Consider the following 27,275-nt stretch of genomic DNA (forward strand, 5'->3'; position numbering starts at 1 on the left):
CTTATTCCCCGCCTCCTGCTGAGTTCAGAGAAGCGCGTCTTGCTGGCGTGACCCGCGCGCTTTCCTGTACCCAATGGGAGGCATGCGTGCGTACGACCCGCTGACACCTCCCACCTCTTCCCCTTCTCGGCGTGGAAACCGCGAGAGCGAGGTAGAGCATTACTGCTTGCCGCGCTTGTGTCACGTTTCCCAGTAGTTTCTCTAACGTGCTACTGCATCGTTGCATCCTCATATCGATGAGGAGGGTGCGCCACCCAGTATTCCTGGGCTGGGACCAAAATGCAAGCCACTGAAACAGTCCTCGAATTATGAGGGCAAGGATTTTCTATGGTTGTTGGAATGGCATCTGAAGCCCCACTGACTGGAATCCAATCCTGTCTTCACCGCGTCCTTTGGTATGCTGGGAAAGTTACTTCACCTCGTTATGCCTCAGTTCCCTCCTTTGTAAAGTACAGAAAATATCACGGTAGTGCTCATAGGAGATAAATGAGAGTGCATAGGACTCCATTAGTAAAAGACCAAGCACAGAGTAAGCATTCATTAAATGTCGGCTGTTATTATTATTCATCCCTATATCACTAGCACCTAGCCTGTGCCAGCAAGCAGTAGACAGTACATACTTTTGGAATTTAATGAAGGTTAGAGCTACAGATGACCCCAGGACCAGAAAGGAAAGGAACTTCTTAAAAGCCACACGGTAATTAATGTTGGAAGTGGGACTAGAATCCAGGTTTCCTAATTACAAGTGCAGAACTCTTTGTTAAACACGTGATCTTTTAAAAATTCTTTTTTTTTGTAGTAGCGAGGTTTTTTTTTTTTTGCTAAAAAATACAAATTTCCCCAAATATTTAAAATGTACTGTCACTAGGTTCCATCCAAATAACACTGAGTGGTGACTTTCTTCGGGCCTGAATTAAAGATAAATGTTTGAGTATTGACAGTGACCCAGTTTAAGTAGACTGAAGGTTTCGGGAAGCACTGAAACAATGAACAAATAGATTTTAGCCAGTTACTATCCTGGCAGTACTATGCTAAATTCTGGAGTTAGAGGGGTGAGCAAAATTGGCCCCCTGCCTTCATGGAGTTCTTAGTCTCTCAGGGAAGAAAGACAGTGAACAATTCGTTACAAATAATTATAATGGTAGTATGTTCTCTGAAGGAATACAAAAATTTTAGAACTGGAAAGGAACTTAAGACTGTGGAGTATCTCCACTATATTTTGTTAAATACTAGATATTGTCATTGTCACATATATAATAAGTATATATGTATGTATATATGTACATATATAGTTGAGTGAAACACGTTGCAGAACAATGTATAGTATGATTATATTTCGGTGTAAACAAAATTTTACATATGTGATCTGTTTGTATGAGCAGGGAAAGTTGTGGAAGACTCAGCAGGCTGTTAATATTGATTATATCAGGAGGTTGAGGTGGAGGTGATGAGCTTTGTCTTTATACATCCTCATAGTGAATTGTTTCACTGGTTCTAACAAGCATTTGTTACTTTTGAATTTGAAGAGTAGCCAATAAAGGGATCTTCAAGATTAGAGGGACAAAAAGTAAAAGAGGAAAAGTTACTAATAAAAATACCTTTTGGGGGGCACCTGGGTGTGGCTCAGTTGGTTAAGCATCGGACTCTTGGTTTCTGCTCAGGTCATGATTTCAGGGTCGTGAGATCGAGTTCCTCCTCGGGGAGTCTGCTGGAGGTTCTCTCCTCCCTCTGCCCCTCCTCACTGCACTCTCTCTAAAATAAATAAATCTTTAAAAAAAATACCTTTTTGTTTTATTATTTTATTTTTAAAAGATTTTATTTATTTATTTGGCAGAGAGACAGAGAGCACAAGCAGGGGGAGCAGCAGAGGGAGAGGGAGAAGCAGGCTCTCCTGAGCAGGGAGCCCGACGCGGGGCTCGATGCAGGGCTTGACGAGGGGCTCGATCCCAGGATCCCGGGATCATGACCCGAGCCAAAAGCAGATGCTTAACTACTGAACCATCTAGGCACCCCTAGGCACCTTTTTAAAGAGTGCAGAGAACCAGTCTCTCCTTGCAAAAAAGGACCAAGAAAGGACAGATTGAAATGGCACTCAGAATTCAGAGACTGACAAGATGACAATTTAAAATGCCACTTCCTGATAAGGAAGGACCAAACTGGAAGTACAGCTACAGGATGCTCTGAAACAATAAACCATGGGATTTCTAATACCAAGGCACTGTTAATTGGAGGTTGTTGGAGAACCCAGTTCTCTACTTAAAGCAGAGCTGAAATATATTTAGCATTTGTAGTGAAGTTAGTAAGATGATTGACTTGTAGTTAAATAATTTTAAAAATGCAATTACCTATTTATTTTAAACAAAGATTTATTTATTTGAGAGAGAGAGAGCGAGCGCACGAGCCAGCATGTGGCGGGGAGGGGCAGAGGGAGAAGAGAATTTCAAGCAGACACTGAGCATGAAACCCAACGCGGGGCTTGATCTCAGGACCCTGAGATCACAACCTGAGCAGAAACCAAGAATCAGATCCTTAACCAATCATGCCAGCCAGGCACCCCTAGGTGATTGCATTTTTAGAACACCATTCCACATTGTAGCCCTAATTTAAAAATACATGCAATTAGTATCTATTAAAATTAAGAATATTTATACTCTTGGCCCAGCCAACGCACTTATAATCTCTCCCAGAAATTAAAGCACCAGAATGTAAGGCTAAATGTAGAAGGGTAAATGCATTGTTGTCTATAATAGCAAAGGTGGGAAACATCCATCAATAAGAGAAATGGTTGAATTAATTATAACATATCCATATAGTGGGATATTAAGCATAAAATAAACAGCTTATTTCACGTACCTACACTAAACACTTCACTAAACACAGTAGCCTGCCCCTTGTGCAGGAGATTGCTTTGGAATTTGGTTGTCCTCATGTACCCAGCACTTAAGGCAACACTGCATTTAAAATTGACAATACTGCATTTTTTATAAAGACCTCCTGTCAAGTGCATGCATTATTCAGCATGAGAAGTCATAAATTTCTAGTAACTGGCGATTTACTTGCATGTGAGCACTCAAATTTTCAAAATCTGTCCAAAGGCCTTTGGGAAATTAATATAGCTTTCCACAGCAGTTCACTGGAATAGTTAATATTGAAGAAAACCTAAGGTGGATTGTTTTCCGCATAACATCTTTTTGGAGGGTTAAAGATGTCTTATGTGTTTACCCAAATTAGGTACCTGTAATGTATGTACCTCTTCTGCCCAGACTTTCACAACTGTTCATCTTCAATAAACAAATTCCCTTGTCTGGGCAAATTCATTATTGTTTCCATTTGAGTATAGTTTGGTCCCTAAGTGAATCTCATTTGTGTTTTCAGGTATATTCATGCTTGTAATCTCATTTCCAGAATGTTTTTCCATTTGATGGCCATCTGAGAGCTTTCTTAAAAAAAAAAAAATTGCCTGCCAACAGATACGTATTAAGTATTTACAGTATGTCAGTCACTGTGCTAGGTATTGTTTCTTTTAAAAACTTTTATTGGAAATTTTAAACACACACAGAAATAGAAAAGTATAATGAAATCACATGTACTTTTAAGGAAGCTTCAACATCATGAGTTCACAGCCAGTCTTGTTACATTTATATCCCATCCACTTCCCTCCCTTCCAAATTATTGTGAAGGACCTTCAGGACATCATATAATTTCATCCACAAACATTTCAATGTGTATCTATAAAAGATAAGAGCTTCTTTAAAAAAAAAAACCCACAATACAGCTAGACAACTAAAAAGTTAATAATTTCTTAATATAATCAAACATCTAGTGAGTGTTCAGATTAGTACATTTCTCAGTCCTTTGTGTTTCTTATAAATGGTAGTTAGATCTAAAGTAGGATTGCCAGGGTGCCTGGGTGGCTCAGTCGGTTGAGCGTCTGCCTTCGGCTGGGGTCATGTTCCCGGGGTCCTGGGATTGAGCCCTGCATTGGGCTCCCTGCTTAGCAGGGAGTCTGCTTCTCCTTCTCCCTCTGCCTCTCCCCCCTGCTCGTGCTCTCTCTCTCTCTCAAATAGGTAAATAAAATCTTTAAAAAACAATAAAGTAGGATTGCCAGATTTAGCAAATAAAAATACAGGATACCCAGTTAAAATTGAATTTCAGATAACAATGAATACTTTTTAGTAAAAGTATGTCCCAAATATAATGCATGGGACATATTAAATATTGCATAGGACATGTTTATACTAAGAAAATTATTTGTTGTTTATCTGAAATGCAACTTTAATTGGGTTTCCTGGATTTTATCTGGCAACTGTAACCCTAATCTAAAAGCTTTGTTTGATTCAGGTTCGGTTTGGGGGCGGTGGGGTGCAAAACTAACTTCATAGATGGTGGATGTGTGCTTCATTCAGGAGCCATATAATGTCTGGTTGTCTCTGTGATGATAGCTGCATGGATGCTTAATGCCTAGATCTGTAATTCATTAGGGTTATGGTATGGTGATCTTCTAATTTTTCAGGCATATTTTTTTCCACTGTTTTTTTTTTTTTAATTTTTTTAAGCTCTAAGCCCAGTGTGGGGCTTGAACTCAGGACCCTGAGATCAAGAGTTGCATGTTCCATGGACTGAGCCAGCCAGGTGCCCCTCAAGGCATACTTTTTTTTAAGGGACTAATTTCTTTTTTTTTTTTTTTTTAAGATTTTATTTATTTGTCAGAGAGAGAGAGAGCACAAGAAGGGTGAGCAGCAGGCAGAGGGAGAAGCAGTCTCCCCATTGAGCAAGGAGTCTGATGCGAGACTCAATCCTAGGACCCTGGGATCATGACCTGAGCTGAAGGCAGACGCTTAACCGACTGAGCCACTCAGGCGTCCCTCAAGGCATATTTTTTAAAAAGATATTGTTTATTTATTTATTGGGGGGGCACGAGTGGGGGGAGGGGCAGAGGGAGAGAATCCCAAGCAGACTCCTGCTGAGTGTGGAGTCCAGCACAGGACTCGATCTCACAACCCTGAGATCATGACCTGAGCCGAAATCAAGGGTCAGACACTTAACAAACTGAGCCACCCAAGTGCCCCTTGAGACATATTTTTTTTTTAAAAGATTTTATTTATTTGAGAGAGAGAGAATGAGAGAGAGCACATGAGAGGGGGGAGGGTCAGAGGGAGAAGCAGACTCCCTGACGAGCAGGGAGCCCGATGCGGGACTCGATCCAGGGACTCCAGGATCATGACCTGAGCCGAAGGCAGTGGCTTAACCAACTGAGCCACCCAGGCGCCCTCGAGACATATTTTTAAGAGGAACTTTGATGTAGTGATTAAGAGGTCAGGTTTGGGCATAGGAAAGACTTGGCTTGAGCTTTGGCTCACCTGTTTCCTAGCTGTGTGACCTGGGGCAAGTTCATTAACTCCTCTCAGCTTCAGCTTCCTCATCTGTAAAACAAGGCTCATAATAGTACCTACCTCATGATTTTGAGGGGATCAAATGAGTTAAGGTATGTGGAGGATGTAGTTTTTTAAAGATTTTATTTGTTTATTTGAGAAAGAGAGTGAACATGAGCAGGGGGAACGGGCAGAGGCAGAGGGAGCAGCAGACTCCCTGCTGAGCAGGGAGCCCAACGTGGGACTCCATCCCAGGACCCTGGGATCATGACCTGAGCTGAAGGCAGACTCTTAACCAACTGAGCCACCCAGGTGCCCCTATGTGGAGGATTTACAACAGTGCCCAGCAGATGATAGATGCTCATTAAGAGCTAGCTAGTGTGAGACTTGAAGAATCATGGCCTTTAAAATTCAGCATTTTTTTAATATTAGAACTTAACCCTCCATTCAACAGTTAAGTTATAGTTTCACATTAATAAAAACAGTAAAGGTTTATTGAGTGAATAGCCTCTCATATTTGTCCAATACTTTGCAGTTAAAAAAGGCCTTCTTAGGGGCGCCTGGGTGGCTCAGTTGGTTAAGCAACTGCCTTCAGCTCAGGTCATGATCCCGGAGTCCCGGGATCGAGTCCCGCATCGGGCTCCCTGCTCGTCAGGGAGTCTGCTTCTCCCTCTGACCCTCCTCCCTCTCATGCTCTCTGTCTCTCATTCTCTCTCTCGCAAATAAATAAAATCTTAAAAAAAAAAAAAAAAAAAGGCCTTCTTCACGTGCATCCATTCTCATTGATCCTTACAAAGCCTTTTAATGGGAAGGACTGGTCTTATCCGTTTTTTACATCTGAAGAATGTTAGGTTTACAGATATGATTTGCTTAATGTGTAACATAGCTAGAAAGTTACACAGTAGAGCAGGGACTGAGTCTTAGCCCAAGACTCTTTTATTTTTTTAAGATTTTATTTATTTATTTATTTGACAGAGAGACAGAGAGCACACAAGCAGAGGAAATGGCAGAGGGAGCAGGGAGCCTGACTTGGGGCCTGATCCCAGGACCCTGGGATCATGACCTGAGCCGAAGGCAGACACTTAACCTTCTGAGCCACCTGGGTGCCCCAGCCCAAGACTTTTGTGATGGAAAACATTAAGTGGGCAAAATTGTGTGGTCCTCCCTCTGTGCAGTGCTTTCATTTCTTGGCTCCAGTGACATCACTATCTTGTTTTCTTTTCCAACTTTTCACTTCTTTCTCAAACTACTCCTATCCCCATCCCAGGAGGCTCTTTCTTCTCTTCCTGAATGTAGTTGTTCCCCAAGGTTCTATCCTTGGGCCATTTTTATTGCTATATTCTCCTTCTATGGTATCTACTCAGTAGCTTCATTTATTCAAATAGCTTCATCATTCCCTCTGGGAAGATGATTTCTAAATCTGTATTCCTGGCCTCTACCTCTTCATTGAGTTTTGGACCTGAAATTTCAGTTGCCTGCTTGGTATGTATACCTGGCAGTTTTAGACAGAATCTTACATTCAATGGGTCTGTTTATCTGGATCCTGATTTTAACCAGTCAACTATAAACAAGGAGACCGTTGAGGAAATTTGAATACTTACCGATGACATTAAGTATTTGATGATTAATTTTTTTTAGGTAAGATAATTGTATGTGGCTATATTAAGAGTATCTTTTAGAAATACATACTGAAGTGTTTATGGATGGTATCATGTATCTGGGATTTATTTCAAAATAATCCAGTTGGGGAAAGGAGGAATAGGTCGGATATTGATGAAACAAGATTGGCCATGAATTGATAATTGTTGAGCTAGGTAATGGGTACATGGGACTTCAGTATCCTATTTCCTCAATTCTTCTCTATGTTTGAAAATTTGTATTATAAGAAATTTCAAGGGGTGCCTGGGTGGCTCAGTCGGTTGAGCGTCTGACTCTTGGTTTCAGCTCATCTCATGATCTCAGGATCCTGCGATCGAGCCCCATGTCAGGGTCCACACTCAGCTCAGAGTCTGTTTGAGATTCTTTCCCTCTCCCTCTCCCTTCCCCTTTGCCCCTCCTCCCACTCTCTCTCTTTCTCAAATAAATAAATAAATCTTTAAAAAAAAATTTAAATATTAACTAGGTCCCAAGCCAAATTGATCAACCTTGCCTACGTCCATCTCCTGACAGTCATTTTCCTATTAATGTCCCTTATCTTCCCAGTCACTTACTATGAAAACCCAAAGCTCTCTTGGTCTCCTCCTCCCTGACCTCTGCACCCAATCAGTTGGTAAGTTAGCCTGAAACTCCCCTCACAGTGAATCCTGTTTATTCTTTCCTTTCCATTCAAACTGCTACCATTCTACTAAGTCTTTCATTACTTTTTGCCTAAATTAGTGTCATAGCATTCATAAATTTCTCCTCATTTCCGGTCCCTCCTCCTTTGGTATATGTAAAGCATCTAGCATAGTGCTTGGTACTTAGCCCCTTCTCCCTTTTTCCTGAATTGTGAATTCATCTTCCTTACTGCTGCCTGCTTAACTCTATGATAACATCTCCCTTCCCTGAGGAGACTGCTCCTCTCTCTTCTTTCAGCATTGCCTTTCTCGCTATCCCTCCTGGATCCTGCAACCTCACTGCTGCCCCCACTCCACCCCAGCTGCCATGCTTTGTGGAGGAAGCGTGGTGTCTGAATAAAGACTGATTTCTCAGTTCCAAAGTTAGATACAAGAGCAGGATTTTTCCTAGCTGTAGGTGAGTGGGCCTTTACATACAGACAAAACAGGCATACTAAGTGTGAGTAAAAGAGAAGCAGGTTTTAAAGCTGCCTCTCCCCCCTCCCCAGCTCAGTGTGGAAGAAAAGGGCAGATGTCCAGTCCAGAGGGATCAGCAGGGTCAGGTAAACGGTGATGGCAAAGAAGGAGCTGGGTGGGTAATATTGCAGCAAGCCAGGGGCTTCTTGAGGAAACACAGCTTGCCTAGTCTGGCCAAGGGAGGAAAAGCATGAACTGCCTCCATTGGATCTCAAAGGGGCAACGTCAGCAGTGTGGATTGGGTGAAGGTCATGTGGCTCAGGCCTGTCTGAGGAAGGTGGCTATAGAACTTTTGCTTTTGGTAGCCTGCCTGGGTGTATAGTTCTGTCTGTTTGGGCGAGCAGCAGCCAGGCATCCAGGGGCTGGGCTGATCAAGCACAAGGGATTTTCATCCTTTAAAAAGAAAATGCTATAAGTCAATCACATTCTTACATTTTAAGCATAACGCTTGCGACTAAAACCAAACTGCCGTATTATAATCAAGATGCATCCGCCTATTTTATATTTAAGGCCCACAGGCTTCAACTAATTTAGGGGACCATCTGGTGAGAAAGAGAGAAAGTCTCATTACAAAGTGGCATTTGTTTGCAGGCTGAGGCCTCAAAGTAGATTGTCTTGGGGACCCCGACAAATGTCCTGTGTGAGTGCCCAGTGCTCCCAAGCCTACCGCTTAGGTAGAAAGAGCACAGCTTTGGATTCAGGTAAGATTGAATTCCTCCTCCCAGCATTCACAGACTGGGTGCCTGGAGCCACAGGACTTCTGAAGTTTGAGTTTCCTCAGTTTCCTCTTATGTAAAATGGGAATCCTCAGTTTCCTCTGATGTAAAATGGGAATCCAATTGTACCTGAAGTTGTTGGGAAGATTAAAGGAGATAAGTGTCAGAGGCAGCCCAGAACTATTGCTTCCTTTCCCATGACCCATAACTTAGTTCTCCATTTTACTCCCTCAGAGCCTTGCTCTTCTTGCCTTCTTTGCTTAATACCCACTTTCTCATGCATAGACATGGCATGCTTTTAAACAGATCTTTTTTCTTTAAAGATTTTTTATTTTTTATTTGACAGAGAGAGAGTACAAGCAGAGGGAGCGGCAGGCGGAGGGAGAGGGAGAAGTGGGCTCCCTGCTGATGTGGGGCTCAATCCCAGGACCCCGGGATCATGACCTGAGCCGAAGGCAGACGCTTCACCGTCTGAGCCACCCAGGCGCCCCAAGTGTAGTATCTGTTCTTATCAGTTTAAACAGATCTTTAAAAAAAAACAGATTTATTTATTAGAGCACGTCCACATGTGTGCACAAGTGGGGGGAGGGGCAGAGGGAGAGAATCTTCAAGCAGACTCCCCTCTGAGCACAGAGCCCAACGGGGGCGGGGGCAGAGGGGGGCTCCATCTCAGGACCCATGAGATCATGCCCTGAGCCGAAACCAAGAGTCGAAAGCTCAACCAGCTGAACCACCTAGGTGCCCCTAAACAGATCTCTGAACAAAAGATATAAAAAATAAATTTTGTTCTAATTCTGTTATTTGTTCACCTCTCCAGAAGGTAAAGAGGTGAAATGGAATTGCCCTGGGATGCACGGGTCAGACAGCAATTTTGCCTCTTCTGCAGCATGCTGAACAAATGTATTCTCAAAGCCTCCCTGTCCTATGTTCCCGTAGTTGAAAGGAGACAGGATTAGATCATTAGATCAGTTAGCTGGGACAAATGCCGGTTGCAGCACAGGGGTGGGAGGAGGGGGAGTTGGGGAGCGGGTTGGTTAGAGATGGGGAATCTGGGAATGGGGATGCTTTTAGATTCTAACTAGATAACCGCTCCTGAGGTGGCAGCTTTATTTCAAGTGAGACTATGAATTTGGCTGTATTCCTAGTGAGAGCCCAATGCTCAAAATTTCCTCTAAATCAAGAAACAAAATTAAAAAGTGATGATGGAGATTGGCAGAATGTAATTGCTGAAGCTGAGTAATGGGTACCTGGAACTTAATTGCATTGTTCTCTATACTTTCATGTATATTTGACAATATCCAAAATTAGACATTTTTTGTTTATGTGGCAACTATGGGACAACAGAGGTGACTCAAGAACTGGGAATTTTGACTGTCATGTCAGAAAAGCTAGTAGAAGATATTTGGACCAAAAGAATTCCTTAGAGGAGATGTGATTTCAATAACACTTACCTAGTTAACTGGATTTATTTGAAGGATTAAATAGCATGCAGATAAAATATTCGGTGGATGTAATATAAATTGACCTCATGAAACTTTTGATAAGATGTCACAACCACTGTTTTAAAGGCAATTGAGTCACTATAGGACTGTGACCCTCTTTCCTCTGAGTAGATACTGCCTTAGAAATAGGAAACAAAGGTAGAGATAAAGGAGGTTAAGGATATAATTTTGACATTGCAAAAGCATGATTTCTTAGGGGTGGGGGGTAGCTAGTTTTTCAAAAAATATATCTTTACAAAAGATCCAAAGGGAGGAATGCACAGTGAAATCTCCAAGTGGAAGATTATATGAAACTGTTTCTAACAATGAAAAGCTTAGTTGATGGGAATAAACTATAAGGAAATCTCATGGCCACGGTCATGGGCTCATTACTGAATGACCTAAAGACAATTTACATAGGTAATGTACGCAAATGTGTTTGACGCTAGAGTAGTTGCTGCCATTGATTGTGTTACTCAGGAGAACAGGCTTTTCCCCTGCCAGGATCGGCATTTTGGAAGGTATAGGCAGATATTGTGAGGGACACCGGTAATCCATCCTGTTGGGGGCTGGGAGAGAGTGTAAAGCTAAAATCTAATAGGGAAGAACAACAGTCGGTCCTCAGAGGCTTTCCTTCCTCTTCCAGGGAGAGGGTTGATCAGCCTGCTGACAGTGGAAAAAATGAGTCCAAAGCCTCCTTGTCGAGAGGTTTTCCTTTCTGTGTGAAGGAAGGAAAATGAAAACAGCACGTTCTCACAGCAGTGGCGGTTGCGGACGTTTCAGGATGACAGCTGGAGAGGCAAGGTATACTCCTGACAGGGCCAGCTACAGAATCTGCAGCACCCAGTGCAAACTGGAAATGTGGGGCCCCTTATTCGTGAATTATTCAAAATTGCAAAATCATGACAGTAGGGTATTAAACAAAACAGGGGCTCCCGTAAGCCTGGAGCCCTGTGTACCACCACAGGTTGCGTGCACATCGAGCCCACTGTGCCCCTGCTGCCCAGGAGTGGTGTGGATAGCCGACGTTCAGAAGGCAGTCGTGGAAAACCAGGAGGCGAAAATCAAGATCATCTAAAATCCCACCACCTGGAAACAACCGTTGTTATCATTTTGCTATATATCCCCAAGATTTTTAAAAAGATCTTATTTATTTATTAGAAAGAGAGAGAGGAGAGAGTGTGCGCACAAGGAGAGGGAGAAGCAGGCTCTCTGCTGAGCAGGGAGCCCCATGCAGGGCTCAATCCCAGGACCCCGGGATCATGACCTGAGCTGAAGGCAGATGCTTTTTTTTTTTTTTTTTTTTTTGAAGCGTGGATTTTATTTTTATTTTTTTTTTTATTTTAAGATTTTATTTATTTGCGAGAGAGAATGAGAGACAGAGAGCATGAGAGGGAGGAGGGTCAGAGGGAGAAGCAGACTCCCTGCTGAGCAGGGAGCCTGATGTGGGACTCGATCCCGGGACTCCGGGATCATGACCTGAGCCGAAGGCAGTCGCTTCACCAACTGAGCCACCCAGGTGCCCATATTTTTATTTTATTTTTTTAAGATTTTATTTATTTATTTCACAGAGAGAGTGAGAGCAGGAACACAAGCAGGGGGAATGGGAGAGGGAGAAGCAGGCTTCCCGCTGAGCAGGGAGCCTAATGTGGGGCTCGATCCCAGGACCCTGGGATCATGACCTGAGCTGAAGGCAGACGCTTAACGACTGAGCCACCCAGGCGCCCCTCCCCAAGATTTTTCTGTATACATATGTTGATAGATATTCATGCAATTTTTATACGATGGAAATGGGATATCGTACATCATCTTCTGTAGCCTTAAAAAAAAACTTAACTCTATTTTAGAGAGCTTTTCATGTAGTAAATATAGATCATTTCAATCCTGTTGTATAGAGGTTCCATGATCCATTTAACCAAACCCTATTGTTGGGTGTCTGAGGAGTCTTGAGTTTTTCATTATTACAAATGATGCACATTGAATATCAATAAAGCTGAGTGAGAATTGAATAACTTAATCAGTGCAAAGCTCCTTACAAATGTTAGTGTTATTTTTATATTGTTAAATAGCCCTGTATAAAGGTGAACTAATATACATTCCCAACAGTAGGGTGAGGGGGCTTGGTTTCCCTAACTCCTTGCCAGTTGTTTCAATATTTGCCTTTTCATATTTCTTTCTCTGTGAATGGCCTGTTCATGTTCTTTGCCAGTTTTCCTATTGGATTTCTCATGCTTTAAAATTTTTAATTGATTTCTATATTGGGGCTATCAATCCTTTGTAATATGAATAACAGGTACTTTTTTCCCCTAGGTTTTTTTTTTTTTAATGTTTGATTTTGTTTGCTTTAACCTCACAGATATTTTTAAGTTTAGTATGGCTGAATCTTTCCCATCTTTTCCTTTAGGATTTCTGTCTTTGCTGTCCTCCTTTAGGAAGTCTTTTGCCACAGAACGGGTTTAGAATTCAGTGGTGAGGAAGGCTTTCCTGCCATAGATTAGCTCCAGCAGATTTCCTCTGAGGCTTTATTCTTCCGGGGCGTGGTTTTCCAAATTCTGTCAATGGAATTCACAACACTAGACTACTTTAAACGTATATGGGAGGGGAATACTTTTATTAAGTTTAAACCTACTTGTGAAGACACAAGATGTATTAAAAGTGAGTGTTGTCTATCTTCATCCAACCCAAAAAACACTTTTGCTCCTTTTACATTTTCTGCCTTTGTTTGCTTTCTATGGAGAGTTCTGTTTTTACTGGAGCTATTCTTTTTTTTTTAGAGATTTTTTTTTTAAAGATTTTATTTTTTGACAGAGAGAGAGAACAGTGAGAGAGGGAACACAAGCAGGGGGAGTGGGAGAGGGAGAAGCAGGCTTCCTGCCGAGCAGGGAGCCCGATGTGGGGCTCGATCCCAGGACCCTGGGATCATGACCTGAGCCGAAGGCAGACACTTAACGACTGAGCCACCCAGGTGCCCCTTTTTAAAGATTTTTATTTATTTGAGAGAGAGAGAGAACGAGCAGGGAGGAGGGGCAGAGGGGGAGAGAGAGAGAAGCAGACTCCCTGGGGCTTGATCCCAGGACCTGGAGATCATGACCTGAGCCGAAGGCAAACGTTTAACTGACTGAGCCATCCAGGTGCCCCTTTACTGGAGCTATTCTTTTGGGGATCCAACCAAAGAGAAATTGAGTTACAGATACATTAATTTGGGGTTAGCAGGATATATTTTATGTGGTTTGCTATTACTTCTGCATATAGTTAAGTTATGGGTGGCTGTACCAGTGTAGAAATGACTTGAGGGCCCTCAACACTTTTAAAGCAGTAAATCTAAACCTTATTTAAGAGTAGTCATTACATAAAAAACTTGACATAGTCTAAAATCTTACAGCTTATATATACAAGAAATGATAGAGATTTGATAGAGGTTTTCCCAAATTTGACAACAACCCAGAATATATACATGACATTAATCAGTGATGGGTTAGGAAACCGAAAGAAACTTTTCTAAACTCTTAGGAAAAAATTGTTTCCTGTTCTCTCTATAGACATTATAGTACAAAAGTGGTATCAGATGAAGAGGTGATCAAAAGATGCAGGCAAAAAATATAGAAAAGGTAGCAAGGAGTTGTACCAGTTAATATAAGGAAAAATACTGTTGCTTTTTAAAAATTTTGTGATGTTTGTACATTTTGTCAGTTTTTAAAACTTGTAGTTTCTTGTCATTTATTGTATCATTTTAAATAGATATTCAGGATTGTACCTAATTTTACACTTTAAAAAAAAACTTACTTAACCCAAATGGTATAAGCTTCGGGCCCCACAAAAGCTGGATCTGCCACTGCCTGTGTACTAAATATTGATGGTCACTGGGAGTGTTTCATGTTACAGATAAGGACACTGGCTTGCCCAAGCCAGCATAGATAGTGGGAGAGCCAGGATCCAACCCTGACTCTGTCTGGCTTCAGGGCTTTTTTCCCCCTCACTTTCCAAAACTGTCTTCTTTCAGATGAAAATGCACAGTAATCAACCCAAATTATAGTAATAATGATAATCTACTGGCCTCTTTAGGGCCATATTTACAGTTGTCACTGAGGGTCCATCGCATTAACCCTAAAGCAGCTGTGCTCTTCCTTTGCTCTTACCAGTCCTGCTTTTCTGGCAACACTACCTTTTTCTGCTTCTTTTGTTGATGTCAAATGTGGTTGTCAGCACCTGGACTGCCATGGTACCTTCTTCTTCAAGAAGGGTAGACCCCAGGGCATATACCTGGATCATTGCCAGTTCTTCCCTCACTTCTCAGCTTGGAGGAGAACAGGGACCTCCAGGTCACAGCCTTTCCACATTCCAGTATGAGATTTTAGCCTGCAGATCTCAGTAGGGCAGGCGAAGGCTGAAATAAGCATTTTGAGGGCCTGTGAAAAAATGTGAGATGGGGCTCGCCTTCTCAAGTTAGAGCTTACTTTGACTCCAAGCAAACTTAGGGAAACCATTTTGCAGGTGTCTTCTCAATCCTAGAGACTGAGCCTGTACTTGACTCCTTCCTCCCCACTCTCTGTACTCACTCTGAACAATAGTTCAGCTCTCCACCATAAAGGAGATGTTTTTCCAGGGTGGCTGGGTGGCTCAGATGGTTAAGCATCTGCCTTCGGCTCAGGTCAGATCTCAGGGTCCTGGGATTGAGCCCCGTGTTAGCCTCCCTGCTCAGCTGGGAGTCTGCTTCTCTCTCCTCACTTCTGCTCTCTCTCTCAAATAAATAAAATCTTAAAAAAAAAAAAAAAAAAAAAAAAAAAGAGATGCCCTTTCCTCAAACAATCAGTCCAGGTCTGACTTCAGCTCCAAGGCTCTGCTTTCCAGGACACCAGGTACCTGAAGGTGTTGTCTGTCATTGTCCACTTTGTGCTACAAACTCAGTTTTAAAAACTGGATCCCAAGTCTCACCAGCTGAGAGACCTCACTTGGCAGATGCAGTGGTTATCCTCACCTCTGTGTTTTTATGACATAGCACAGATCTCCAGTCTTCAAAACTGCTGTCAATTTATAAAAAGCCATGGCAGTGGAGGACAACACATGCTAAAACAGATCCCTGAGCCAGGCAGCCGGCCAGTCTCCAAAAGCGCAAGAGGAAGGGTGCATGAGAGCAGTTTGCCTGGGGGAAAACTGCTTTGTTTGCTTTGGGGCATCCCCCTGCAAGGAAAGCTTTATTTTCATATGCAACGTAGTTGTGCCCCATGCACAAGTCTTCCTAACTGCCAGGCCTGGTATTTTTTTTTTTAAAGATTTTATTTATTTATTTGAGAGAGAGAGAATGAGAGACAGAGAGCATGAGAAGGAGGAGGGTCAGAGGGAGAAGCAGGCTCCCCGCCGAGCAGGGAGCCCGATGCGGGACTCGATCCCGGGACTCCAGGATCATGACCTGAGCCGAAGGCAGTCGCTTAACCAACTGAGCCACCCAGGCGCCCCAGGCCTGGTATTTTGACCTGCCTCTCCTCCCTCTTCAATCACGTGTGTTCCGATTCTGATCTGATCACCCTGAGCTAACTCATTGAGGTGTTCTGCAATCTTTGAACAGTCCTTCAGCCAGCTCCTGTGGTATCTGCTGAATCCCCTTCATGTTTTAAAATTTCGGGGCCTGACCAGTCAGTGATATTCCAGAGTCTGCCCAGCCCCTGTTGTGACTTTATACATCCATCATATTTTATTGAGGTCTAGCAGGCCTGGCATTTGTCAGGGGACAGTTTTAGGCTATTTCCCAGGTGATCCAGTAATATAAGGAGCCATTGTTCGCCAAAGCTCCGCCAAACATAATTATGCCATCTAAACAAATAAGCACCTCTAGTTCATTCATATCACCAAATGCTTTTTCCATCAAACTCTTGAAGGTGTCTCTGGCTCCAAAGATGTGTGGAGCAGCCTTTCAAATAGGTAAAACCTAACAGAGCAGATGCAAGCTGTCTTGTTTGGCCCAGTCAGACGTAGGGATTCAGTAATAGCACTTCTCAAACATAGTGCTGGAAATCACTGATTCCCTACCATGCAGGCTAGAGGTTAATCTGGACACAGAAAACTCTGTAAGGTGGAGAAAAATAATAGAACATCAATACCCCTGTCCCGTCCCCCATCTCCTTGCTGTCTTGAGTCTGCTCTCTTCTATCATGAACTTTCCTTCTTCCCCTTTCCATATTTGTTTATCCAGCTAAATAGTAGTTCTTAACCCTGACTGCCTATTATAATCTATGGAGTTTGTTATAAAACATGTATCCTTGGACCCCACCCTCCCCTAGAGATCCTGACATTTTCTTTTAAGATTTTATTTATTTGAGAGAGAAAGCGAAAATGAGAGAGAGCACACAATCGGGGGGGGGGGGCAGAGGAGGGAGGGAGAAGCAAACTCCCTGCTGAGGAAGGAGCCCAATATGGGACTCCATCCCAGGACCCTGGCATCATGACTTGAGCCGAAGGCAGACGCTTAACCGACTGAGCCACCCAGGCGCCCAAGATCCTAACATTTTCTAAATACCTATTCTATGCTAGGCCCTATGTCCTGCCCTAGGAGTAGAGGCAATTTATTTGTTTGTTTGTTTAGTAAATTCTGCCCCCAACATGGGGCTTAGGAGTAGAGGCAATTTAGTCATGGTCCCTGCCGCCACATAGTTCATGGTCAAGGGGCAGAGACAAATACATTAAAAAGTATAATTCACAGAATAAATATGGTATAACTGCATGTTTTTTTTTACTCTCGCTTGTTTCTCATAAAACTGTGCCAGTATTAGTAAGGTAAACATAGATTAGTTCAACAATTTCTAGTATATAGGAGGAGGCGGCTTTCTTGGGTTCTTGGGTGACAAGTTAAGAATTAAAAAAAATAGTAAAATGTGAATGTCCATAGAAAAAATTTTTAAGTAATAAAAATTTATTGAGAATTCCTGAGATGATGGTTATCACCTCCCCACCTGGAGGGAGGAACCAACACTGTAGGAAATCACTTAGAAATCACACTGTCCCAACACCTCTGGCCAACACAGGCAGGAGCAAAATCATTCCCCCCAAAACTGGTCAGGCTTTGTTCATTCAAGAAGGCTTGGGAGGACAGATGCAGGAGGGACCATCACATGATGCTGGGGGTGGGATGGGGGTGTGCTTGGACCCCGAGCTGGCTCTTCAAAAACCAGAGGAGAAACAGATCCACTTCTTCTCTGGGAGTGGAGTTCCTGGTCACCAGGCTCATTTCTTCCCTTTGATGAGGCTGTCACTGCCCCGGGCAAAACTTTCATCCTGTAGGTTCAGGACAAGGTTGTCAGCAGTGAGATAGATAAGATTCTGTGATGTGGCAATCATCTTGGAGATTTTCTGAGCTGTCTGGATCTTGCACAGTTTGATATAGCCAGGGTTCTTGCTCAGGGCTTCTCCAAGGTGAGCAGGTTAGGGTTAAGGGTTCACACAAGGCCTGGTCACAAACCCTGGCCCCATCCTTACTACTCCAGCCCTTCTCTAGGCTGTCAGATCAGATAGCTCATACCTAGTCCCACTTGGGTCCCTTCCTGTCCATAGAAATTTTATTTGTAATAGCCAAAAACTGGAAATAGCCCAGATGTCCTTCAATGAATGAATGGTTACACAAACTGGTATATCCATACCTTGGAATACTACTTAGCAAGAAAAAGGAACAAACTCTTGACACCTGTGACAACCTGGATGAATCTCTAGATAGTTATTCTGAGTGAAAAAGGCTAATCTCAAAAGGTTACATTTTGTATGATTCCACTTACATAACATTTTTGAAATGACAGAATTATAGTGATGGAAGGATGTTCAGTGGTTGCTAAGGGTTGAAGAATTGGAGAGGGAGGTAGGTAAGTGTGGCTATGAAAGTGCAACATGGGGGAGCCTGGGTGGCTCAATGGGTTAAGCATCTGATTCTTGATTTCAGCTTAGGTCATGATCTCAGGGTCGTGGGATCGAGCCCCACATTGGACTCCACGCTCAGCGCAGGGTTTGCTTGTCCCACTCCGTCTGCTCCTACCCCACTCATGCGCGCGCTCTCTCTCTCTCGCTCTAAAATAAATAAAATCTTAAAAAAAAAGTGCAACATGAGGGATCCTTGTTGTGATGAAAATGTTCTAGATCTTGATTTGTGGTGGTGGTTATGCAAGCCTATACATCTGATAGAATTATATAGAGCTAAACACCCACCCACACACAACACCCAGACAAAATGAGTTCATGTATAACTGGTGAAATCTGAATAAGCACTGAGGATTGTACCAATGTCAATTTCTTGGTTTTGATATTGCACTATAGTTGTATAAGATGCTAACATTGGGGGCTACTGAAGAAACAGTGCATGGGACTTCCCTATACATTTCTTGCAACCTTTGTTGAATGTATAATTATTTCAAAAAAATAATAGGACAAGTTACTAACCAGAAGCCAAAAGGTTTAAAAAGGTTAAACACATTTACAAATGCAAAACTATAAATGGCTACATTAGGAGAAGCTGGGAATATAGTTACTCTTTGATGTTATGAGGAAGACAAGTAGTCCTTCTCAGGGAATATTACATTTTAAAAATAGAAAGTTTCATTGTTTTGTTCCCAATTAAAAAAGAATGTTTCTTGTGGAAAATTTAGAACAGGTAGCTCAAAAAAGGTCATTAATAATCCTATCATTTTGAGATAAACATTTTTTTCAACATTTAAGGTAAATCTTTTCAGTCTTTTTCTATGCATAAAATTAAAACAAAAATTTTCACAATCAACAATAGATTTTTCCTGTCTTTAAAGAGTCTTGCATTAATAGGACTTTAATGTACATACAATATTCTATCATATGGATAAAGAATGAATTATTTACCTAGCCCTCTATTTTGGATATTTAGATTGTTTCAGTATTATAAATAATGCTGCAATACACATCATTGCACTTGCATCTTTGTATGTATCTCTGATTACTTCCTTAGTATAAATTCTTAGGAGTAAAATTACAGGTCAAAGATTATGTGACTTTTTAAAGCTTTTTCTACGTTTGGCTAAAAAGCCTGCCAGAAAGGTTGTATGAATGTTCCATCTTGGTTTTTTCTTTTCTTTTTTTTTTAAAGACTTTATTTATTTATTTATTTGAGAGAGAGAGAGAGAGAGAGAGAGGCGCGTGCACATGCACGCACACACACACACACACACACGCAAGCAGGGGGAGGGGCAGAGGGAGAAGCAGACTCCCCTGCTGAGCAAGGAGCCTGCCATGGGACTTGATCCCAGGACCCTGAGATCATGACCTGAGCCAAAGGCAGACGCTTAACCAACTGAGCCACCCAGGTGCCCCATCTCTGTTTTTTCCGGAGTGTGTTCTTTGTTGATAATGTTAGCAACTGGGGAGTAGGCTGGATAAATCTACTGTGGCAATTTTTCTTTTTTTATAAAGTATTTTTTAAAAGATTTTATTTATTGGAAAGAGAGTGCATGTGCACCAAGTGTGTGAGCAGGGGGAGGGGCAGAGGGAGAGAGAGAGGGAGAGAAGTAGACTCTGTGCAGTGCATGGAGTCTGACGCGGGGTTCAATCTCACGACCCTGAGATCACCACCTGAGCCGAAATCAAGAGTTGGACGCTTAACTGACTGAGCCACCCAGGCACCCCAGTGGCAGTTTTTCTGTTCCTTAATACAGTGCTATAGGCTCTAGCCCAGTGCTGGGTTCACACTAGGCCCCTAAGAAATTTGCTGATTTAATATTCATCATAATACATTCCTTGAAACTCTTATGTGGGGCATGTGGGAAACAAAATCATCAAAATATTAGTGTGCCTGAACCCTGAATTATATCACTGACATCTAGTAAAGAGTATGGCCTTGAGGGAATAGACAGGTACATTTTGTTTTTTGTTTTTTCTTCAAGATTTTATTTATTCATTTGACAGAGAGACAGCGAGAAGAGGGAACACAAGCAGGGGGAGTGGGAAAGGGAGAAGCAGGCTTCCCACAGAGCAGGGAGCCCAATGTGGGGCTTGATCCCAGGACGCTGGGATCATGACCTGAGCCGAAGGCAGACGCTTAACAACTGAGCCACCCAGGTGCCCTAGAGAGGTACATTTTGACTGGGAGGAAGGACTTGGGAGAGGCTTTTTTTTTTTTTTAAAGATTTTATTTATTTATTTGAGACAGAGAGAATGAAAGAGAGAGAGCACATGAGAGGGAGGAGGGTCAGAGGGAGAAGCAGGCTCCCTGCCAAGCAGGGAGCCCGATGTGGGACTCGATCCCGGGACTCCAGGATCAGGACCTGAGCCGAAAGCAGTCGCTTAACCAACTGAGCCACCCGGGCGCCCTGGGAGAGGCTTTAGAGTGGAAAGTGTGAAGATAAAGGAAACCTTATTTAAAATGGAGTCAGCGGGTGCCTGGGTGGCTCAGTCGGTTAAGCTTTCCACTCTTGATTTCAGCTCAGGTCCTGATCTCAGGGTTGTGAGATTAAACCCTGCGTCGGGCTCTGTGCTCAGTGGGGAGTCTCCTTGAGATTCTCTCCCTCTCCCTCTGCCCCTACCACCATGCGTGCTCACTCTCGCTCTCAAATAAATAAAAAAATAAATCTTTTAAAAAAATTTAAAAATTGAGTCAGGAAGCCCTGAAGGGGGAGCTCTCACGTGTTACCACTTGCTTGTGAGAAGCGTATTTCACATTGCCCAAGAGGAAGCAGCTTACCTTATAATGCCCCAGCAGGAGGAAGAATTTCTCCTGGCCCAGCAACAATCCAGCCAGTAAGAACTCAGCAAAACAGCCCCTCCCAGCTTCTTCCTTTCCCCTCCTAAAAGGAAGCCCCTCTCCTCTGTTTTCGGGACTTGCCTGTGGTTCACTGTAGTTTTCCTGTCTTGAGTTGCAGTTCCTCTCCATTACCTAATGAAGTTATTTTGCTGGTAAAATAACTGGCTCTTTTGCTTTTTAAGGTCACCATGTACTGTTGGGACCCAAAGGAGATGAACCCCTGAGGAACTAATGACCCCCAGAACCGTGTGAAGTACCCACAGTTAGTGCCTTGTACTCTCTGCTTCTGTGAGTCATCTTCTTGCTTTTAGTTCGGTAAGTCTCCTGTCGGATCTGAGCTCCCTCCTTCTGGTTGAGCTCTCCGACTTTATTTGGGATCTGATTAATTTTTTTTTTTTTTTGTGAAAGTGTTGTCCTTCCTGGTGAGTACTCTTCTGTTTCCTGAACCTCTGGTTTTGAGTAATGGGTTCTCAATCTGCTAAATTCTCTCAGGAGGGTCCTCCTTCTGGGACCCCAGCCAGTTTTATGTTTAAAAACTATGGTTCCTCCTCATGTGCATTTTTAATTGGACCAACTTAACAAAAAATAACTTAGGACTCCAATGGCTGTTATGGGGAACTTTTGGTCTTCTCAAACTTGCTTTTCTTAGAACGAAATGAAAAGCTCTAAAATAAAATGAACTGAATGGGATACCTATTTCAATTAATATCTTGAAGCTTCCAAGAGTATCCAAGATTCTAAAATCATCTCTTTACAAAATACTATTTTAAATTAACCAAGGTGAACAAACAATTGAAAGAATGCAAAAAACCCTTTTCAGGCCTTTTTCTTCCTCCCCTGTCCTCTTTGTCTTTGTCCCCACATCTTTTATACCCTCTGCTTCCTCATTCTGGTTCTCTCAGTGGACTTCCCTTTTTTTCTGAACCTCTCCCCTCTCCCTTCTCTGAACCCATTAGAACCTGCCCCTTTAAAGTTAGACTCTTAGAGGATCCTGATGCTAAGCTCCTAATTTCCCATGTCCCCTGGACTACGGCTGAACTATGAGTCATAGTCAAAGATTTTCCTGGAGTTATTGAAGATCCTCATAGATTTGCCCAGGATTTTAACAGTCGTTCAGACCTGCCAACCAGGTTCCTCAGATTTGTATCAGCTAGTTGACATGCTTATTGAAGGCCAGGCCCAGCACTGGTTGAAAACAGCTAATTGGGATGATCCTGAAAAATCTTTAGAACTTTATTTTTTTTAAGATTTTATTTATTTGTCAGAGAGAGAGTGTGAGCGCACAAGCAGGGGAGCAGCAGGCAAAGGGAGAAGCAGGCTTCCCGCTGAACAAGGAGCCTGATGCGGGACTCGATCCCAGGACCCTGGGATCATGACCTGAGCCGAAGGCAGACGCTTAACTGACTAAGCCACCCAGGCGTCCCATCTTTAGAACTTTAAATGAGAGACCAACCCCATGCCTTTTTATATGATCAGGCTGGGCAGTTGCCAAACAACTTCACCTCGCAGTCCCTAGGGCTTTCCCAAGACCTGTTGATTGGAACAAGACTGAAGCTTGCACTCAGAAACCCAGTGAACCTGTACATGACTATTACTCTGAATTGTTTTTAAGGAAAATTCTGGCCTCCCTCTGGATGTTAAATCCACTCAGGTACTCTTCAATTCTGTGTTCATTAAAGGGCTGAACCGGGATTTTTCCCTTGTAGTTAAAAGGACTAGGATGGAATGGGAAACTATCCACTTCAGATTCAGTTAATTTAGCAAAGTGGTCTACCCACATCCCAGAGAATTCAGCTACAAGGAAGACCACTAAAATCTTTAATTTTCAACTCCAACAAGTGGAGGCCCCTAAAACAAAACCAGCCCCCTCCTGGTCTCTGCCATTATTGCAAAAACCATTATGGAAGAAAGATTGTTCCAAACGCGAGCATTCTAGGTGCCTTCAGCCCTCCAACCAGCCTTTCCAGTGCCCTCTGAACTCCCAACTACAGGACTCCGAAGAACTACAGGGGCTTTTCCCAGTCCTTCCTCTTTACCAGCTTGGAGAAAAAACTCTCCAGATTGGGGATGAATCTCTTTGTGTCCTTATCAACACTGGAGCTACACTTTCAGTGCATGACCCTACTGTTATTAAACAGCCCCTGCTCAAAGTACTGAAATGGTTCAAGTAGTGGGGGTCTCTAATAAACCTCAACAGGTTCCTACTTTAAACCAATTCCTTCTTGTTTCCTTTAAGAGATACCCATTCTTTTCTTCTTAGTTCCTCTGCCCCTATTCATTTTTTGGGCTGAGGTTTCTTAGAAAAATAACATTGGAATTTTTTTTCTCCTGAAAGGGGGAGATAATTCTAGAATTTGATAGCAACAACCAAAATTGCCAACTAGGTGAATCAGATGACCTTCAACATCTTTTATTTGTTCCATCAGATTTTTCGCTGTGATTGATTTCTCTGTGGATAAGGTCAGTCAATTACCTCTTTGCCTTTTGGGGAAGAAAAGCAGTGTACCTGGACAGTAATGCTCCAGAGTTTTGCTGAAAGTCCTTCCTACTTCTCCCAAAACTTAAAAGTGGATTTAGAAGATAGAAAGTTACCTGGAAGTTCTGCTTTATTAATACTTAGGCGACTTGCTTCTCTGATCCCCTTCTCAGGTGTCTTTGCAGGGACAGCATCCAGCCATTAAGCCTGTTAGCTTTAAAGGGACACAGAGTTTCCACGGAGAGACTGCAGTTTGCTCAGACTCTGGTTTGATATTTGCGGCACCTGAGTTCAGAACAAAGGCTACACTTAGATCCAAATAGGCTTCATGGCATCCTGAACTTCCCCCAACTAAGCCAATTATAAGGTTTTCTTAGGCTAGCTGGCTACTGTGCAAAACTGGATTCCAAACTCTTTGGCTGTAATCTTAACCCTGCCACCATTCTTCCTTCTCTGTGGACAATACTCTTCATGACTGTCTGACTCCCCATGATGGCTTATAGAAAACTCCTTTGGATAAAGCAGACTTTTTGGTGGTTTATCAGTAGTTCTTATTTAAAAGGCGAAAATGGTAAATATTATGTTGGGTATGCTATTACAATTGTTTTTGAAGTCATTAAGGCAGCACCTTTGCCCTCAGCTATTGTGGCCCAACAGGCTGTTCTTGCTTGGACCCACGTTTTAGCCAAGGGCAAAACTGCAAATATCTATACTGATGGTAGGTGGGCCTTTGGAGTAGCTCATGACTTCGGAATGCTATAGAAACAGTGAGGCTTCCTCACTTCTAGTGGGGACAAAATTAAAAATGGCCTTTATGTTCAGGAATTACTAGATGCCATACTCTTGCCAGATGCTTTGGCCAGTATCAAGGTCCCTGTGCATTCCAAACTGGATTCCTTGGAGGCCAGAGGAAACCACCTAGTTGATATTTCCACAATGAATGCTGTTCTCAAAGGAACCAACAGCCAAGCCTCTGTCATGGTCCAAAGGGATGTTCCCCTCCCCAAATGATAATCTAGAAAAAATGATAGTGATGCCCAACAATCAGCCACAGAAAAGGAAAAACAATATTGAAAACCTAATGACTGTTGGTTTGATTAAAAAAAAGAAAACTCTGGGCTGGGCCAAATAATAATCCAGTGCTGCCAGAGACTCTAAAATTCCCATTACTGACTACTGTACATGTATCCAGTCATTAGTCTGCTGATAAAATGAAAACCTTTGAGCCAATACTGGTGGGTAAATGTAAATAAGACCACAGAGTGCCTACTTTGCTTGCCCCACCTGCCTTTAAATATAATTCGGGAAAACCTGTCTGCACTGCTCCTGGACACTTTAAGTTGCCCAGAGGATCAAAGTTTGGCAGATGGATTTTATTCACCTTCCCCCATCTCAGGCATATAAATATGTCTTGGTAATGGTTTGTATGTTTTCTCACTGGACTGCTATTTTTGTGGCTAAAATCCTACTGGAAAAGATCATGCCTACCTGGGGAATCCCCCTCAAACTTCATAGTGACCCGGGAACTTGCTTCAGCAAGTTTGTGCTGTTTGGCTATTGTTACAACACTTCCACTGTGCTTACTACCCTTAATCCTCAGGGCAAGTCAAACACACTAATGGCATTGTCAAACAAAATTTGTAGAGGCCCTTCAAATACTCCGGCCAAAAGCACTGCCATTAGTTTTCCTACATCTTAGATCTACCTCTTTGGAACCTATAAACTCTCACCCTTTGAGATAATCACAGGATGACCAATGTACTTGGCTTCTGCTTCTTTCTGATCCACAAATGGTAAAAAGAGATATGCTTAAATATTGCAAAGGCCTAATTGCTTCTGTTGACAATAACCATGCTTTAGTAGAACAATCTTTCCACAGTGTGTTCCTGGGAGATAAAGATCTTAAGCATCATACCTTGCAGTCCAGAGATTTCATCTATTGGAAAAGACATCTACAGAAAGACTCTCTTCAACCCTGTTGGAAAGGCCCCTATCAGGTACTGTTAACTAACCCTTGTGCAGCCAAACTTCAAGGAATGACTCTTGGATCCATATGTCACATCTTTTTTTTTTTAAGATTTAATTTTTTAATCTCTCCACCCAGCGTGGGGCTCGAACTCACAACCCCAAGATCAAGAGTTGCACACTCCTCCGACTGAGCCAGCCAGGTATTCCCCCCATGTGTCACCTCTACAGAAAGCACCAAACCCTGATTAGATCTGCACACCAACTGAGTACCTGGAAATAAAGATTTCTAGGAATTGAAGCAGACGACAGCTGAAGGAGACAGATTTCCCAAGATGACTGGACCAGACCTGTATACCTTTTTCTTGCTGTTACTTCTTACCTTATTTCATCCCTTTCTTTCATGGTCTAATCTATTGCAAAAGGGGAACCTTTCTGACCGTTGGATCTGACACCAGAAACAGATTTGTTCTTCCCTATTTATTATTTGTTCCCCTGCATCCAAGGGAAATACAAATGAGCTAAATCCTCTTTGAAAGGCTTTTTTAAAAAAAAATATTTTTATTTATTTGAGAGAGAGTGTGTGCAAAAGTGAGCGAGCAGGGAGGGGCAGAGGGGGAGGGAAAAAGAATCTGAAGCAGACTCCACACTGAGTGTGGAGCCCGACTTGGGGCTCGATCCCATGACAGCAAGATCATGACCTGAGGCAAAACCAAGAGTCTGACACTCAACTGACTGAGCCACACAGGTGCCCCTGCAAGGCTTTTAGAAAAGACCCCTTTAGCCTTGCAGAAGTTCTGCTCATCTTATTCTGTATGGTCACTTTTTAAAAGATTGTATTTTTAAGTAATCTCTACACCCAATATGGGGTTCGAACTTACAATGCTGAGATCAGGAGTTGCAAGCTCTACTGACTGAGCCAGCCAGGTACCTCCTCTGTATAATTATTTTTTTTAAGTAGGCTCCATGCCTAGCATGGAGCCCAACACGGGGCTTGAACTCATGACCCTGAGATCAAGACCTGAGCTGAGAGCAAGAGTCGGACGCTTAACTGACTGAGCCACCCAGGTGCCCCTTTATAATCATTTTTAAGCTTTATACCTGTTGCCTCTCAAACCTTCATAGAAACAACGTGCCTGATAGGGTGATGCTAGCTCAGCACCTCGAGATGATCTTCAACATTTATCTCAGATGGGAAATGCCTGACCGTTCTCCCTCCTACCATTCCCTGTTACTCAAATGTGACCTCAGCGGTTTCCAGTCTACGCACTTTCCTCTGATGTGGGACATGACAACCAGGAAAGGTCCTTTCTGACACCAAGGGCACGAAACCACTAAATATGAAAACAACAACAACAACAACAACCCAACACAACCCTGACTTTTGATTAGCAATTCTTTTGAAAAAAGACTTTGATCGAAAGGGGGAGATGTGAAAATAAAGGGAACCTCATTTAAAATGGGGTCAGGAAGCCCTGAAGGGGGAGCTCTCGTGCATTACCACCTGCTGTAAGAAGCATATCTCACAATTCCCAGTAGGAAGCAGCTTGCTTTCCCCACCCCAGCCTGAGGAAGGAAGAATTTCTCCTTGCCCAGCAACAGCCCAGCCAGTGAGAACTCAATGAAACAGCCCCTCCCAGCTTCCTCTTCTCCCCAGTGAAAGCAAGCCCCTCTGTTCTCTGGGTTTACCTGTGGTTTGCCATAGTCTACTTGTCCTGAATTGCAATTCCTCTGC

At 42.8% G+C, this 27,275-nt stretch overlaps 1 long non-coding RNA gene across 1 annotated transcript; it reads left to right on the forward strand.

Moving 5' to 3' along the window:
• The first annotated feature begins 115 nt into the window (after nt 1–115).
• LOC118012525 lies at nt 116–27,275 on the forward strand. Its single transcript, XR_004679736.1, has 5 exons — nt 116–395; nt 11,008–11,165; nt 21,282–21,414; nt 25,455–25,572; nt 25,680–27,275. It is a non-coding gene; the product is annotated as an uncharacterized LOC118012525 (long non-coding RNA).

The sequence above is a fragment of the Mirounga leonina genome, unplaced genomic scaffold, assembly GCF_011800145.1.
Source record: "Mirounga leonina isolate KUSES-001 unplaced genomic scaffold, KU_Mleo_1.0 Mir_101664, whole genome shotgun sequence".
Taxonomy (NCBI): domain Eukaryota; kingdom Metazoa; phylum Chordata; class Mammalia; order Carnivora; family Phocidae; genus Mirounga; species Mirounga leonina.